Here is a 17,392-nt window from a genome sequence, read left to right as displayed (position 1 = left end):
AGGCATTTCGGAAAAATACCATGATATGCAAAATCTCACAACAAAACTACAGGGCTTATGAAGGGAGTGGGGTTAGGGACATAATATTCAAAAACTTTGTCAGCGACCCTTAATAAAAAAGACAGGAACCTAGTAAAAACAGTAGCCTGGTTTTACATATTTTAAATGGCTAAGAAATACATAAATACTACAATAAATATGGCAGTTTACCTTGTGAAAGACCTTGGCTTTGCCTGTGGAAGTGGCCTTGGAAGGGTTGCTGCTTACTAGTGATTGGGAAGCAGTGGGAGGAGGGCTGTCCTAAACTGGGTGAAAAGTTGCACCCCAGATGTAGGCAGGTGTGCTATTGAACATGTATAGTAAACTGAGGTTTGGATTTCGAGGTGTGTGAGCATTTTGTATATTTCCACACAGCTCAGTTCAGGCGGGTGTAGTTTTCTGAAGTGTTCACCTAGCGTTTCTTGCAGATGTAAGCAAACACAGTATTTGTGTTATATTCAAATCATATTCTCAATATGTCAGTCGTGTTGGAACAAATTTCCATTTTCAAAATAAGCATTGTAGTAGAGCTGACTGTATCATACAAGCCATCAATGAAACCCCATATTAATTTTACATTTCTTTAATAGCCATATTTTAAAAAGTAAAAAGAAACAGATGAAATTAATTTTAATAATACATTTCGGCCGGGCGCGGTGGCTCAAGCCTGTAATCCCAGCACTTTGGGAGGCCGAGACGGGCGGATCACGAGGTCAGGAGATCGAGACCATCCTGGCGAACACGGTGAAACCCCGTCTCTACTAAAAAATACAAAAAACTAGCCGGGCGAGGTGGCGGGCACCTGTAATCCCAGCTACTCAGGAGGCTGAGGCAGGAGAATGGCATAAACCCGGGAGGCGGAGCTTGCAGTGAGCTGAGATTCGGCCACTGCATTCCAGCCTGGGCGACAGAGCGAGACTCCGTCTCAAAAAAAAAAAAAAAGAAAAGAAAAAAAAAATAATAATGATACATTTCATTTACCCCAATGTATTCAACATGGTGTCATTTCAACATGCAATCAATATTAAAAAAATTAATGAAATGTTTTTCTATACTAGGTCTTTGAAACTGTGTATGTATTTTGTACTTACAGTGTATCTCAATTCAGACTAGTCACATTTTAAGGGCTCTGTGACCACATATGCCTCATGTACTGACAGCAAAGGTACAGAGAGTAAGAATCTCTGTACTTTGGACAGGGAGGTTACAGATACAAAATATAAATCAGCAGTGAAGGCCGGGTGAGGTGGCTCAAGCCTGTAATCCCAGCACTTTGGGAGGCCGAGACGGGCAGATCATGAGGTCAGGAGATCGAGACCATCTTGGCTAACACAGTGAAACCCCGTCTCTACTAAAAAATACAAAAAACTAGCCGGGCGAGGTGGCGGGCGCCTGTAGTCCCAGCTACTCAGGAGGCTGAGGCAGGAGAATGACGCAAACCCGGGAGGTGGAGCTTGCAGTGAGCTGAGATCCGGCCACTGCACTCCAGCCCAGGCGACAGCGCGAGACTCCGTCTCAAAAAAATAAAAATAAATAAATAAATAAATAAATCAGCAGTGGAAAGTGGAAATTCACTGTAGGGTGCAGGATCTCCCTCCTTCTGTTGCCAAAAGATAGCAATTAGGTCTATACTCCAGATCCATCCATATATCTATATATTTATATATTAGAGAGAGAGAGACTGAGACTATGTTCAGAAAACAGATTCCTATGCTTAATCCACAAAACAAATCCACCTCATTTATACCTCATTTTTTATCATAGTAATTCAAGTGTGAAAGCACAGTCTTTGCTGGTCATACAAATGTCAGTCAACTTTGTGAATTTCTCCAGGGCAAGAACTATGTCTACAGATCTCTTCACCCATGATGTTTAATTAATACATGCTTGGCATGCAGTAGGTACTCAATAAATTGACCAAAGTCTCATCACCAAGCCAAAAAGAAAAAAAAAAAAAAGAGGCCGGGAATGGTGGCTCATGCCTGTAATCGTAATGCTTTGGGAGGGTGGAGCGGGAGGATTACTTGAGTCCAGGAGTTCAAGTCCAGGCTTGGCAACATAACAAGACCCTGTCTCTAAAAAAAAATTTTTTTTAATTAGCTGGGCATGATGGCCCATGCCTGTAATCTCAACTACTTGGGAGGCTGAGGCAAGACGATTGCTTGAGCCTGGGAATTTGAGACTGCAGTGAGCTATCACTGTGCCACTGCACTCCTGCCTGGGCAACAGAGCAAGCCAGATCCTTATTCTTAAAAAAAGAAAAGTCAACAACAAACTTAACATACCAGACCAGGCCCATAACACCCTTTTTTCTTATTTAAAATTAATATACTCAGCCCTTAACATGACTTCATTATTGCCTCAGTTGTCATAACTTTCAAAATTCTGTATATTTTAGGCATTTTATGTCAGGACCCCTGCTAAATGTTTCCTGAGCTGACTTTGACTCATGTATCAGGTTGTCATCTGCCGTATGGTTTAAACTCTTGAATGGCAATTAAAGAACTAGAAAAGTTAGAATGAAATTCTCTTGATCTTAGCTCGTGTGTCTTGCCACTCACTTATTCATTCACTAAGAATGAATAGATGACTTCAGGGTCATTGGTCATCACCTCCCTTCTCATCCTCTATACTTTGGAGAGATGCAGCATTTCAGTCCCCATGCCCCCCTCCCCATCATGCACACCATGCGCTTTGCATATGAACTTATAAACCTGGCTAGACTGGCGTGGTGGCTCATGCCCATAATGCCTACACTTTGAGAGGCCGAGGAGGGTCAGGTGTTTGAGACCAGCCTGTCCAACATGGCGAAATCTCATCTCTTCTAAAAATACACTAATTAGCTGGGCGTGGTGGTGAGCGCCTGTGATCCCAGCTACTTGGGAGGCTGAGGTGGGAGAATCCTGGAGATGGAGGAGGTTACAATGAACCAAGATTGCGCTACTGCACTCCAGCCTGGGGGAGGGAACAAGACTCTGTCTCAAACAAAACAAAACAAAACTCAAAAAACAAAACCCTGGCTAATCCCTCCTCCCGCCTCAGGCCTCAGCTTAGATGTTTCTGCCTTAGAGAGTCCTCCCTGAGGCTCACTGAGTCTGAGTTCCCTATGTCTCCACTCTGCGTCTATCACCCTCCACCATCAATGCACCGTTTTATCATTACCTAAAGTATCAGTACTCTGCTGTATCTGGGATTCGTTCAAAAGCTCAGTAAGGGCACAGGTTCTATTTCTTGTGTTATGCCTGCAGTGTGCATACCTTCAAAGGCAGAACTGGATACCCTCCTGTATGGTTAGGCCATGATGAGAGTCAGAACCATCACTGAGTGGACAGTGGGACGGATTACAGGAACCTGTAGGCTTCTACTCTTGCAGCCTCCAAAATTGACTTCATACCATAGTCAGAGTGATTTTAACAAATCCGAAGCATGTCATGTTACATCCTTATTTAGATACTTTCAGTGGCTTCTCATGGTTCTTAGAATAAAATCCAAGCCCCTGATCCTAGCCCAGACAGCTTTCCATGGCCTGGCCTTTGCACATCTTTCTCCTTTATCTTATACCACTGTCTTCATTGTCCTCTCTGCTTCACCCACTCTGATCTCCTTTCCCATCCTTGGATGTACAAGCAAGCCTTTGCCTATGCTGTTCCCTCTGCCTGGAACACTTTTCCTCCACCCTCAAATCCTCATATGTTTGACTTATTTTCCAGTTTCCAGCTCAGATGTCACCTCCTCAGAGTCCCTTCCTGACTACTTTACCTAAAATGGCCTTTCTCAATTTCTTTATCTCATCACCCTGTTTATTTCTCTCATAAAATTCATCTCTACAGGTTATGATACTGTTGATGTATTTGCCTACCTTTCCCCTTTAGAGTATAAACTTCTTGAGGGTTGTGACCATGCCTATCTTGTTCACTTCTGCATCCCTTGTATCTAAAATATCTAGGTTCTTGGTAATATTGGTGAATGAATGAATAAGGTACTTGTGTGTGTGTGTGTGTGTGTGTGTGTGATCAATTAGACATGGATGGTGAAAGAGAGGGAGTCAGGGATTTCTAATTTCGTCATTTTGTCCCACATAAGCAGACCTTGGTAGAAGGATTCCTGCATTTGGGAGGTGACACCAGGAAACACTGGTAGGGTAGTGGAAAAGTGAGTCAGGCTAAGGAGGTCAATGAGTTATCAAGCTCGCTACCTTGTGGACAACTGGGAAGACCACTTAGGAACCCTGAGAAGCAGAATAGAATGTGTGCTTCAGAGTGACTCCCCCAACCCTTGTGATTCCCCTGTACCCTGGGGGCCGGGGGAGCTGGAGTACATATCTACCAAATCTTTTTGTTGTTGTTGTTGTTCAGATGGAGTCTCGCTCTGTTGCCCAGGCTGGAGTGCAATGGCACAACCATGGCTCACTGCAGCTCAACCTCCCAGGCTCAAGTGATCCTCCCACCTAAGCCTCCTGAGTAGCTGGGACTACAGGCATGCACTACCATGCCTAGCCGATTATTTATTTTTTTGTAGAAATGGGTTATTGCCATGTGGCCCAGGCTGGTCTCAAACTCCTGGGCTGAAGCAGTCTTCCCACTTCAGCCTCCCAAAGCATTGGGATTATAGGTGGGAGCCACCACACCCAGCCTACCAAATCTTTTATAGTCATTGGTTAAGGGTTGTGACTTGAGGGGAGTTAATTCTCCTGTGCTTCTGGCCCATGGGGTAGGCTGGATTCAACTCTCACAGTAAGGCTGCAGGCAGCTGGAAGTCTGCAGAATGCTATAATGGTAAGGCCCAAGGAAATATGGACAAGACACCACCAGCAGCAACTGCCCATGTCCATAACCAAAGCAAAGCCCACAGAAAGGGGGCATCCAGATGGCAGGTTGGGGATGAATGAATCAGGCTTGGGGAACTTGAGTATCCCCTGCAGGCTCACCTGCAGGATATCCAGGTGAAGATGTCCAACAGGCAGTTGCAAATATGGGTACAGAGCTTAGGAGAGAGGAGGTGACTGCAAAGGAGTAGAGAGGAGGTGTATTTGACAATCACCGGCAGATGCAGGTGCGCTGTAGCCATGGGGTTGGATGAGATTGCCCTTGTTTGCCGAGCCATGTGGCAGTGTGTGCCACAGTTGGGCATTTCGTGTCTTGAAGCAGCCTTTTTATGTGTTCTCCATGACCCTGCCACATTCTAATTTTCCTCTCATCTTTCCAGCAATTGGTAGTATTTATGGAATTAATGGGAAGAGGGATGAGGAAGGGCAGGTCAAAGAGCCTGTGCCAGAGGCTGAGGGGAAGTGATTAGGGATATAGATGAGAGTGGAGGAAGCTAATCTTGGAGCGACAAATCACAAGAGGGAAATGACAGGCCAAAGTGCTGGGGAAAATTCAAGAATTTGGGTTCAGAGGTTTCTCTTCAGCCAGTAAGCAAGTATTTTTTACTATGTTTCAAAGTACCTAAAATGCCCTGAAAAGTAACAGGAATATATCTTCCTTTAAGAAAGGAGCAAAGTGCCTCGTGCCTGTAATCCCAGCACTTTGGGAGGCCAAGGCAGGAGGATTGCTTGAGCCTAGGAGTTTGACACTAGTCTGGGCAACATAGCAAAACTCCGCAATTACAAAAAAATTTTTAAAAATTAGCTGGGCATGGTGGTGCATACCTGTTGTTCCAGCTACTGGGGAGGCTGAGCTAGGATTGCTTAGGCCCAGAAAAGAGGCTGCAGTGAGCCGTGATTGTACCACTGCACACTAGCCCAGGCAACAGAGCAAGACCCTGTATCAAAGAAACAAACAAACAGAAAAAAAGGAGCAAAGAAAAGCAGGATTGGTTAGTCCAAAATAAGTTGTCATAAGCCATTGCCACAGGACAACCAGCAACAGCGTTTCAGTGGCATATTTTAAAAGCATCTATTTAGCTCACACAACTGCAGGATGGCTAGGGGTTAGATGACCAAGGCCAGGACTGGTTTGGATGGTTTGGCCAGGTGACTCTGCCCAACTTGTCCCTCATCCTTCTCCTGGGACTAGTGGGCTAGCCAAGGCAATTTTTTCTCAGGTCAGTGCCAGAAACACAAGAGAGCACACCCAATCTCATAAATGCTTTTTCAGCCTTTGGTCCTATCATCCCAAAGACCAAACAAAGGTTAACATTCCATTGGTCAAAGCAAGTCATGTGGCCAAACTCAAAGTCAAGAGAAGGGAAAGTGCATTCCTATCATGGAGGTAATGGGAGTAGGGAGTGATCTAAACCATAATCTAATCTATCATAGGAGTAGATTAGAATCCAGGTTTCAGAGAGAAAAGAAATTAGGGAGACCCTGTCTAACTTCCTTCTTGAGTTATTGCATTATTGTTTTCCTATTCTTGAAATTTCCAAGCCCTAGCAAGGGTGCTGTTGACTTGGTTGAGGTCACTGGTGTCAGCAGAATAGAAAGAACTAGTAACAGGGGCTGGCTGCTTCCTCTTCAGCAGAATCCAGATAGGGAACTTCAGAAATTGCCAAGGGACCCACCCCTGAGAGGACATTTGCTTTGAGCACTGAGCCTTCTGCCAGCATCACGTGATGTGAGGAGGCCTTGCCATTTCTGCTTATTGTCCCCTGCTCGGCATGGCTGAAGAGTTGAGAGAGAAGTTATCGGAAGGTAGAGAAATATGGAGAATCAATGACTTTGAACAGTTGTATCTCCCCTTTTATCACTGAGGTTCACAATTTTGTATCTTCTGAATCTTAAGTTCCTTAATCAGCACGAGACAAGGAGATAAAAACACATTGATGCAATCACAGGGGGTGAGCCAGTAATTATCATCGAAGAGTACAATTGAAAACACATTTTATTTAAATATTTATCTTAGAGAACTGCTGTTTGAGAGTTTACAGTGCTTCTAGCGAGTGCAGCGGTTTGGGAGCCAGTGACCTCTCATTTCTGGCTCTTTTGATGACTGTAGGAGCCTGGAAGTTTTCTTCCTGGACTCCATCCTCCCCAGCAGTGCCTGTCGCATGGTAATGACTCGATACGTTTTTATGAAATGAATAAACTGTAAAATTGGAACAGAACAGCCCATGGAGAGATGAAGGATATGAATGAAATGACATTTAAAACAATTTTGAGTCTTAAAGGTAGAGAGCATCCTGGATTCTCCCCACTTTGAGCAGAGTATAAATTTAAGAGCATGTGATTTTGTGCAGCGTAGGGATTGTAAATATCCCCAAATTACATAAGTATGCCTTTTTTTCTTTACAATGTCAGATATAGAATTTTGTGGGCTCTTCAAAGTAGAGGATGCTCTATACACAAAGGAGTTTGTTCTTTGAATTATCTTTTATTTATTGACAGCTGGGGTGATGCAAGGCTGTTTCCTATGTTAAGAGAGTGTCAGTTACTTAGCTAATCGTATTTATCACCCAGGATTCTTTATTTGTTGATAGCACTGGAGAATATTGGAGTTTTTGTGTGCTACGTGTATATTTCCCTAGCTGCAGTGAATGTGGTTTTTATATTTATGTGAAACTGCTAATGTGTTGCTCGCTAGATCATGAGCAATGGGCTTCTGACAGCTCTGTTCATTAGTCAGCTTGGGGGAAAAAAAATAAAAGAAAACACATTGATATAGAAGCAGAGTGTGAGCCAGCAATTATCATCAGAGAGCACAATTGAAACCACATTTTACTTAAATATTTATCTTGTGAATTGATTCATACAAAACAAGAAGCTGTTTTTTATTTATGAACGGCTTCACCGCCGAAATTTGAAGAGCAAGAACGTTATTCGAGTTGGGTTTCATGCAGTCCATGGCTCAGAGTAAGGAGAGTTAAATAACATCAAATTATTCATTGTGATATATCATTAAGATTGTTATGTGTGAATGTGTAGAAAGCTGATAACACCGTGCAGCTGTTCACTTCAGAATCCCAACTTTGCATAGTAAGAAGAAAAAAAGCTCATAGATAACCTTTAGTATCAATAATAATAGTAGCAAATGTTTACAGATGCTAGATAACTTTTACTAGCAATAATAATAATAGCAAATGCTACAGATGTTAACCACCTGCGAATTGCTCTTCTAAATGCATTATATGTGTTAACCCTATGAAGTCAGTACTCTTTTTACCCCCACGTTACACAACAAGGTTAAAACATTTAGCAAAGTTTGCATTAGAGTGAAGTACCATTTGTAGGACAGGATTTCTGGGGGTGCCGCTGAAAGACCTGACTACTTGCCAGTTCCAGTTGCTATCTGGCACCTCTTAATGGTAACTGGCCACTACAGTGTCAATATTAATGGGGAGGATGCTGGGCCTTGTGTCTTGCCAGGATTTCCAGGGATGGCAGTTCCAGAAGTTTTCCAATTAGTTGGCATCCATTTAATTAGCCCATCTAGGAAGATGAGTCAGGAGAGTTCTGATGACGTGGGCACCCACCACCCTCTTTCCCAAAACAGGATCGTTGGATATTGCCACCTGACCTCACCTTTCCTTCTCCCCCCAACCTCCACCTCAATATACAGGGAAAGAACTTTAGCTCACCTTTGTCTGACAGTTAGATTGTGGACAGGAGGCTGGGCATGGTGGCTCACGCATGTAATCCCAGCACTTTGGAAGGCCAAGGCAGGCAAATCGCCTGAGGTCTGGAGTTCATGACCATTCTGGCCAACACGGTGAAACCCTGTTTCTACTGAAAATACAAAAAATTAGTTGGGTGTGGTGGTGCATGCCTGTAATTCTAGTTACTCGGGAGGTTGAGGCAGGAGAATAGCCTGAATCCAGGAGGCGGAGGTTGCAGTGAGCCAAGATTGCCCCACTGCACTCAAGCCTGGGTGACAGAGAGAGACTCTGTCTCAAAAACAAAAATGGGCCAGGCGCGGGGGCTCATGCCTGTAATCTCAGCACTTCGGGAGGCTGGGGAGGCAGGCAGATCACGAGGTCAGGAGATCGAGACCTTCCTGGCTAACATGGTGAAACCCCGTCTCTACTAAAAATACAAAAAAAAAAAAAAAAAAAAAATTAGCTGGGTGTGGTAGCAGGCACGTGTAGCTACTTAGGAGGCTGAGGCAGGAGAATGGTGTGAACCCAGGAGGCGGAGCTTACAATGAGTGGAGATCTTGCCATTGCACTCCAGCCTGGGTGACAGAGTGAGACTCTGTCTTGAAAAAACAAAAACAAAAACAAAAAACCAACAAACAAACAAAAAGAAAAAGAAAAAGGAAGATTGTGGACAGGAGTTCAATCACCAATGGCATTATATAGGACTTTGCATTATTATAGATATTTACTGTGCTATAATTTTAAAAATTAATCCTCTATAGTTGGTCCTTGATATTATTTGCAATTCGCCAACGTAACATTGCAAGCATCTTTGACTGGACAGCTTTGCATACCTTTCTTACTGCTCTTTTAGGACAAATCCCCAGATGTGACATTGTTGGGTTAAGGCTCTTCATACACATTGTGTTTGCTCCTCCAAAAAGTTTGAACCTGTTTACATTCCAGCCATCATGGAATGTGAGTGCTACTCCTATTGTTGTTCTGTGTAATGAATGCAAAGCTGGAGAGAAGCAAGCAGGCTGTTGAGTGCATAAATTCAGGAATAAACACCAAGATAAGTGTATTTAGACTATGGGTTGTCAATGACAGCAATTAATTTGGCAAAACAGAAAATTTTGGAAAGAAATGGTATTAGTTCAGTAAGTTGTATGTAGAAAAAAGCGCAATTGATATGGCTTGGGTGTGTCCCCACCCAAATCTCATCTTGAATTGTAGCTCCCATAATTCCCATGTGTTGTGGGAGGGACTAGTGGGAGATAATTGAATCTTGGGTATGGTTTCCCTCATACTGTTCTCGTGTTAGTGAACAAGTCTCACGAGATCTGATGATTTTATAAGGTGTTTCCCCTTTCTTTGGCTCTCATTCTCTCTTGCCTGCTGCCATGTAAGACGTGGCTTTACTCCTCCTTGCCTTCCACCATGATTGTAAGGCCTCCCTGGCCATGTGGAACTGTGAGTGAATTAAACCTCTTTCCTTTATACATTACTCAGTCTTGACTATGTCTTTATTAACAGCATGAGGACAAACTAATACAGCACTAGAGGAGAAGATAAGGGACTCAAAGCATACTTTTGTGTGAGCACTTGGGACCTGTGGAAGAAACCTAAAGTGAAATCTTACAAAGAAACACAGGTTTAGGAAAGAGACTGTGAAAATGAAACATTGTAGATATTTTATAGGTCATATGAGATAGAGGAAAATGAACAAGAAAAGGTAAGCCTGATATAAACAAATGAAATTATAAATAAGAGAAAAAAAGAGAGGACTAGTTTTCTATTGCATATGTTGGAAGGATACCTTCAGACCAGCTGGGTTTCACAATTTTGGTATTAAAAAAGTCCTGCCTGAAAACAGTGGGGTGTGGGATGTAGCATTACTTCCTTCTAGGGGCTGGTTTGGATACTTCAGTTGCTAAATATACCCAGAGGTACTAAAATCTGGGCACTGACTCATGGGAACCAAACTCACAAGAAACTGATGTATGAAGCCAGACTGCAATTCATTTATAATGCTATCTGCAGCTACAAAAGGCACCATATTCTCATTCTCACTGGACTCTACATTGTCTGCCTAGGGACAGAGCTTCATGGGAAGCCACATTATGATTAGAAGTTGCTTTGTAAGTATAGTCGTAGGAAGGAAATCAGTCTAGTGACCTTAAAAGGTAGTGTGTTAATTGAGACTCTCTCAGAGATAAATGATTAGAAATCAAACTGAAATTTAAGTAAAGAAAGAAATTATTTACTCATTTGACTGGGAAGAAATGGGTTCTGGCAAAGTTGGACTCAGGAGTTCAAACAATATCACCTAGACTTTGCTTCTCTACCATTCAGTCCATTGACGGATGGATGCTCTATGCTGGTAAGGAATTTGTCTCTATGGCCCCTTGTTCCTAAGTCATTGCTCAAGGAGGATTTGTAGAATAGTTTAGAAAGCAAGTTCTTAAGCCAAGACATTCTTTCTCCAGTCAGTGCTAAAAAGTAACTGCTAAATTTTATCCCCCTGAAGAAGCTCTAAAAAGAGTCCCAAATCTTCCTGATCATAAGAATCACTTTCAAATATCAATTTCTAGCTCTCTTTCCTGGAGAATCACTGTAGCAGGTTTGGTGGGACCCAGAATTCCGTGTTTTTAACCAAATGTCTAGTCATTCTTTTTTTGAGACAGGGTCTCGCTCTGTTGCCCAGGCTAGAGTGCAGTGGCACAATCTTGGCTCACTGCAGCCTCTCCCTCCCGGGCTCAAGCGATCCTCCCACCTCAGGCTCCTGGGTGGTTGAGACTACAGGCTACAGGCATGCACCACCATGCCAGGCTAATTTTTGTATTTTTAGTAGAGACAGGGTTTTGGCATGTTGCCCAGACTGGTCTTGAACTTCTGGGCTTACGTGATCTGTCCATCTCAGCCTTCTAAAGTGCTGGGATTACACACGTGAGCCACTACACCCGCCTCTGGGTGTTCTTTTTTTTTTTTTTTTTGAGATAGAGTTTCGCTCTTGTTGCCCAGGCTGGAGTGCAATGGCACCATCTCGACTCACTGCAGCCTCTGCCTCCTGGGTTCAAGCGATTCTCCTACCTAAGCCTCCCGAGTAGCAGGGATTATAGGCAGAGGCCACCATGCCCGGCTAATTTTGTATTTTTAATAGAGTCAGGGTTTCTCCATGTTGGTCAAGCTGGTCTCAAACATCTGATCTCAGGTGATCCTCCCGCCTCAGCCTCCCAAAGTGTAGGGATTACAGATTACTACATCTGGCCCTGGGCATTCTTATGTTTAGGAGAGGAGGGGAAGAGACATTGATTCAAACCAGCACTTCTCAGATTTTAGCGTGCATACAAATAATTTGCGGATCTTGTTAAAGTGCAGGCTCTGATTCAGTAGGTCTGAGGCGGGGATCAGATCCTTCTTTCCTTCCTTCCTTCCTTCTTTCCTTCCTTCCGTCTGTCCGTCTGTCCTTCCTTCCTTCTTTTTTATTGAGATGGCGTCTCACTCTGTCACCCAAGGTGGAGTGCAGTGGTGCGATCTCAGCTCACTGCAACCTCTGCCGCCTGAATGTCAGCAATTCTCGTGCCTCAGCCTCCCAAGTATCTGGGACTACAGTCACGCACCAGCACACCTGGCTAATTTTTGTATTTTTAGTAGAGATGGGGTTTCATCATTTGGCCAGGCTGGTCGCAAACTCCTGATCTCAAGTGATCTGCCGCCTCGGCCTTCCAAAGTGCTGGGATTACAGGTGTGAAGCCACCGCACCCGGCCACAGATTCTTTCTAACAAGCTCCTGGGTGATGTTGCTGCTGCTGCTCTGGGGAAAACACATTAGGAACCACTGACCTGCAGACCAGTGGTTGTTGGGGTCAGTTTCGCCCTTCTAGGGGACATATGGCAATGTCTGGAGACTTTTTTTTATGATCACACCTGGAGAATAGGTATGACTGGCAACTAGTAGGTAGAGGCCAAGAGTGCTGCTAAACATCCTACTGTGTACAGTAGACCGCCCCCCACAACATAGAATTTTCCAGCCCAAAATGTCAGTCAACACTGCTGCTGTTCAGAAACCCTGCTGACAGATATCTCCCTGTGTAGCACCTAATTTGGGCAGCACGTGATACAATTGATGAGGCACAAGCTTTCTTAGCTGCCACCACAGTCTAGTCTCCCCAGGGTTCTGCTCATGACTCCTTGTTAGGGTTTTGGCTGTTGTTGAAGCAGCTTCATTTCATATTAGCCATAAAAACAGTAGCCAATGTGATCACTCATCAAGACCTTTTCTGTGTCAGGTACTGTTCCGGGTGTATGATGCACTGTGTGTGAGGTAGTTACTGTCAGTTACCCCTGTTTTCTGGATGTGAAGTCTGAGGCTCGGAGAGATTAAGCTCTTAGGTCATTTCTGCACCTGGAAAGAAAATCACCATAATTGCAATACTGTTTGGCTTTTAAAATAGATAGTATGCGAATGTATACAAAAGTCAAAAAGTACAAAAGAGTATGCAGTGAAGAATAAATCTCTGTTCCTCGCCTCACTCCCAGCCAGCGCCCTCTTTTTCCCAGGGGCCATGCTTGTTCTCAGTTTCTTGGATATCCTTTCAGAAGAGTCTCTGTATTAAAAGATAGATATTTCCACAGAAGGATAGGCTACTCTGTTAGTTTCTTGTGGCTGTCAAAACAAATTACCCCAAACTGGGTGGCTTTAAAATAACAGAAGCAGGTTCTCTCTCAGTTCTGGAGGCTAGAATTCAAAATCCAGTCGTTGGCAGGATTGGTTTCTTCTGGAGGCTTTCAGGGGAAACCTGGTCCCTCCTCTTCCAGCTTCCAGGGATTGCCAGCAGTCCTTGGAGCGCCTTGGCTTATGGCCGCATGGCTCCATCTCTGCCTCCGTCCTGACGTGGCCTTCTCCCTGTGTGTCAGTGTCCACCTTGCCCTCATCTTATAAAGACACCAGTCAGTGGATGAGGGCCTGACCTCATAGCTTGGCTACTTCTGCGGAGACGTTATTTCCAAATAAGGTCACATTCCAAGGTACCGGGGTAAGGACTCCAATGTATCTTTTTGTGTTACACAATTCAACCCATGACAGCCACCAAACGTTGCTTTGTATTTTTTCACCTATCAATATGTCTTGGGTACTAGTCCACATTTATACATAGAGAACTGTCCTTTCAGTGACTGTGTAAGGGTCCAGTGTATAGACTTCCTATAATTATTTAACCAGCCTCTCTCTGTTGATGGATATTGAGGCTTTACCAACTTTCTGTGATTTCATATGGATTTTGAGTTGTTCTCTTTTTTCATTTTTACAGAATAATCAAACAACATGGGAAAAGAAATCGCTCCCCATATATTCATATGACTAGATTCCTTAGAGTCAGGAATGATCTGTGAGCACCTTTTCTAGATCATCCAGAAATATCTTTTGTTTCCCAGGATGGATGAGTCTAGCTTCACAAACATTTACTGAGTCATGACTATAATAGTTTCAACCTTTGCTGTACATCAGCACCACTTGAGGAGCTACTTGAAAATACAGATTTGGGGCCCACCCCAAACCATTTCTCAAGGAGGTGTGGTCCTGGGAGATATATTTTAAATAAACTTCAGAGATAACTAGGATTGAGTGCCACCAGAATGTGTGCCTTTTACTGTGCTAAGTGTCGGGAATATGGAGATGAATAATGTTCAATCCTTGCCCTTCAGGAGCCTGTGGTCTCTTGGGGAAAAACACTCTTGAACAGAGTGTTGCAATATCAATCAACACGAGGAGCTATCAGCACAGCCCGGTGTAGGCGCTTGGCAGCCTGACGCTGGGATCAAGATGGTGACAGAGGAGAAGCCCTGAGGACCCAGAGCCAACAAATGTTAGTGCAGCAACGACTTGGTTGCCACCGAGAAGAGAAAAGTAACAAACGTGGGAACAGCATCCCTTACAATCCCATCCTTGTATTTTAAGAAAACTGATGATGCAAAACTTGGGAAGAAGCTGGGGGAAGGTGAGAAGAAATCTGAACCATGGCTATATGGAGGCTGGCCATCTGGAGCCGAATCTGCCTCATCAAACAATCCCTAATTGTTTTTAATAAGGTGCATAAGTTATGTTTGGCTTCCTCCGCTCCATGCCGTCTCCCGGTTGAGACTGTTTTTTATTTTCTTATGAAACAATAAGGCCAATATAATTAAAAAGCAGCGGACATATTCACCTCCCAGAGAATGGGGCAGGTAATTAAGAGATCTTTCTTGAAGGAAGAGTTGTTGTTTTCTTTTTCCTTTGTGTTGCAGTTTGAATAAAGGAGGAGACAGCGGAGTAAGTAGAGTGCTAGTTAAGTTCGTCTTTATTTTCCCTTCCATTTGCACAAGAGGAACTCTTGCATACTTGAAGAGGATGAGAACAGAAACATGTGCCTCTTTGGTTCTCTTTGGTACCCCATGCTCAGTGTGGCCCCTGGTACTTAGAGGACACTTGATAAATATTCGTTGACTGATGGACAGCAGGAGAGGGAAGGACAGAGGTCGTCTTCCCTCTAAGCACCATGGAAAGGGTTATCACAAATATTGTCCTCTTGAACTTTCATCAAAACCCTGCAGAGTCGGATACATTTAAAAAATGACCAAGGTTGGCAAGAGGGAAATAATAAAAAGAGGAGAGTTGGGTGCCCCAGGATAGCATGCTTAGGGGGAGCCTTATGGGGAGAAGGAGGTAAAAGGATGGTAGAGACATTTTTTCAATATTAATTTTCAGAGAGAAACAAGGGAACAATATAGCTCGCCTGAGATGGGAAACTGTAATTGCAGGATCTAGGAAAGGAAAAAAACAATTAAGCACCTGGTCATATAATCCTCCAGACTGGGAGGACCGAGAAAGTGGGACGGGCAAGAAGGAATCATTGTAAACCGGCCGTGGGGGCTCAGAGACTCTCCTTTGGCCACTGCTTCCCAGACACATGCCCCATGTCAGGGAATGAGTGAAATACTTCGCTATGTTAGGATGCAGATGTGTCCTGAGCACCCTGGGGGATGGGTTCTGCAAACCCCATTTCACCAATGAGGAAACAAAGATTTGGGAGGCTGAGAAACTGGCCCAAGATCAACATAACAGTGGCAAAGACAGGATCTGAACCCAGACCAGGTAATCCTCAAAGCCTGTGCCCTAATCTCCACATTATATTGGTATCCCATTTAATCTCAGATACAGGCAAGGTGGTTCCTTATAACTGACACTGGGCCTCTGTCTCATGACTTTCCTAATGGCAACATAAAAATGGATCCTATTATCAAGGTAATACCAAAATATCCATATGTGTACTTATTCACTCAACAATGCATCTTTTTAGTACATAAGGATGAATGGGACATGGACCCTCAAGAGAGTTACAGTTTAGTAGCTGGCCTAAGCAGGCGGAGCCAGGCATAAACAACAAAGTCATGTGTCACTGTACCGGTAATAACAGGTATATGTTCCTGGACGCCTGCTGGGTGCCTCCCTGGTTTGTCATGCTTTCCTATGCAGAGAGGTCTCTAGGCAACGAGCTGCGGGAGTTCAGATGAGGGAACCATGGCTTTTAGCCAGTGGAAGCACGGAAGACTTGATGGAAGGCTGGCGAGGCCCGAGGATGGAGGAGAGGATGGACAAGGCCACTGCGGGGAGGGGTGAGGGGATTTGGAGGCATTTGTAGATGAGATTATGACACCAGAAAGGAAGCATTAGGGGAAAGTTTGGCCAAGGTGACTCAAGTTAGATTGCAGCCAGCTTGAAATGCCAGGCTAACCAGGAGTTCAAGACCAGCCTAGGCAATGTGGTGAAAACCCATCTCTATGAAAAATTAGCCAGGTGTGATGGTGTGCACCTGTAGTCTCAGCTATTCAGGAGGCTGAGGGGGAGAATCACCTGAACCTGGGAGGTGGAGGCTGCAGTGAGCCAAGATTGTGCCACTGCACTCCAGCCTGGGTGACAGAGTGAGACCCTGCCTCAAAAAAAAAAAAAAAAAAAAAAAAAAGCCAGTCTAAGGAGATTGAACTTAATAGGCAGTGTGAAGCTATGGAACTCTGCAGCCATATTTTTAGGAATACAAAGGAAAGGGTGTCTGGAAATGTGCAGCGAATTTGGTGCACTGCAAATGATTATCAGAGGAAGTTCCCTATCTCCTATACTTCTTGGAACTGCTTCAATTGCCAGTGACAAAAGCTTACCCCACGTTGGCTTAAGTACAAAGGGATTAGCTGGTTACAATAAGTCAAGAGTCCTGAGTAGGGGTGGTGGGTTAAGACAGGGCTGGATCTTGAAGGTTAAGCCAGGCTGTGGGATCTTGGTCCTTCTCTTTCCATCTCCGGGCCTCTCCCTCCCTCTGCAGGCTTCTTTCTCAGGTGTTCCCCAGTCTGGGTGCCATCCTCTCAGCAACATCCATGTGGGAGTCCATCACTTTCAACAAATATGCCAATCCCCCCAGAATCCAGCTTCTTTGGCCCTCATTAGCTCATTCATACATCTTTGAACCAGTCACCATGACCAGAAGGATACCGGGCCCTGCTGAGCTATGCCTGAGCTCCAGTTCCACACCTGAGGTTGGGGTGGGGGGCGCCAACTGGCCTTGAGGATTGAGAGTGGCAAGCAGTGATTCCTTAGAGAGAAAAACAAAACAAAAAACTAGGGTGTTGTTATCAGAAGGAGGAGGAATGTGGGCCTGGTGGGCAAAAACAACAGATGTCCACTGCAACACCTTTGAGAAAACGGCAGAAGGACGATTGGGGATGCATGGTGATGGTGGTAAGCTCTCCAAGACGCAAGGATCAGAGGCGGCCTCCCTGGTCCCTAATGTCTGCTTTCTGTAAAGTGGCAATG

This window comes from Macaca nemestrina, chromosome 2, assembly GCF_043159975.1.
Source record: "Macaca nemestrina isolate mMacNem1 chromosome 2, mMacNem.hap1, whole genome shotgun sequence".
NCBI classification, from domain to species: Eukaryota; Metazoa; Chordata; class Mammalia; order Primates; family Cercopithecidae; genus Macaca; species Macaca nemestrina.
The sequence above is the reverse complement of the archived record's forward strand: the minus strand, read 5'-3'. Positions refer to the sequence as shown.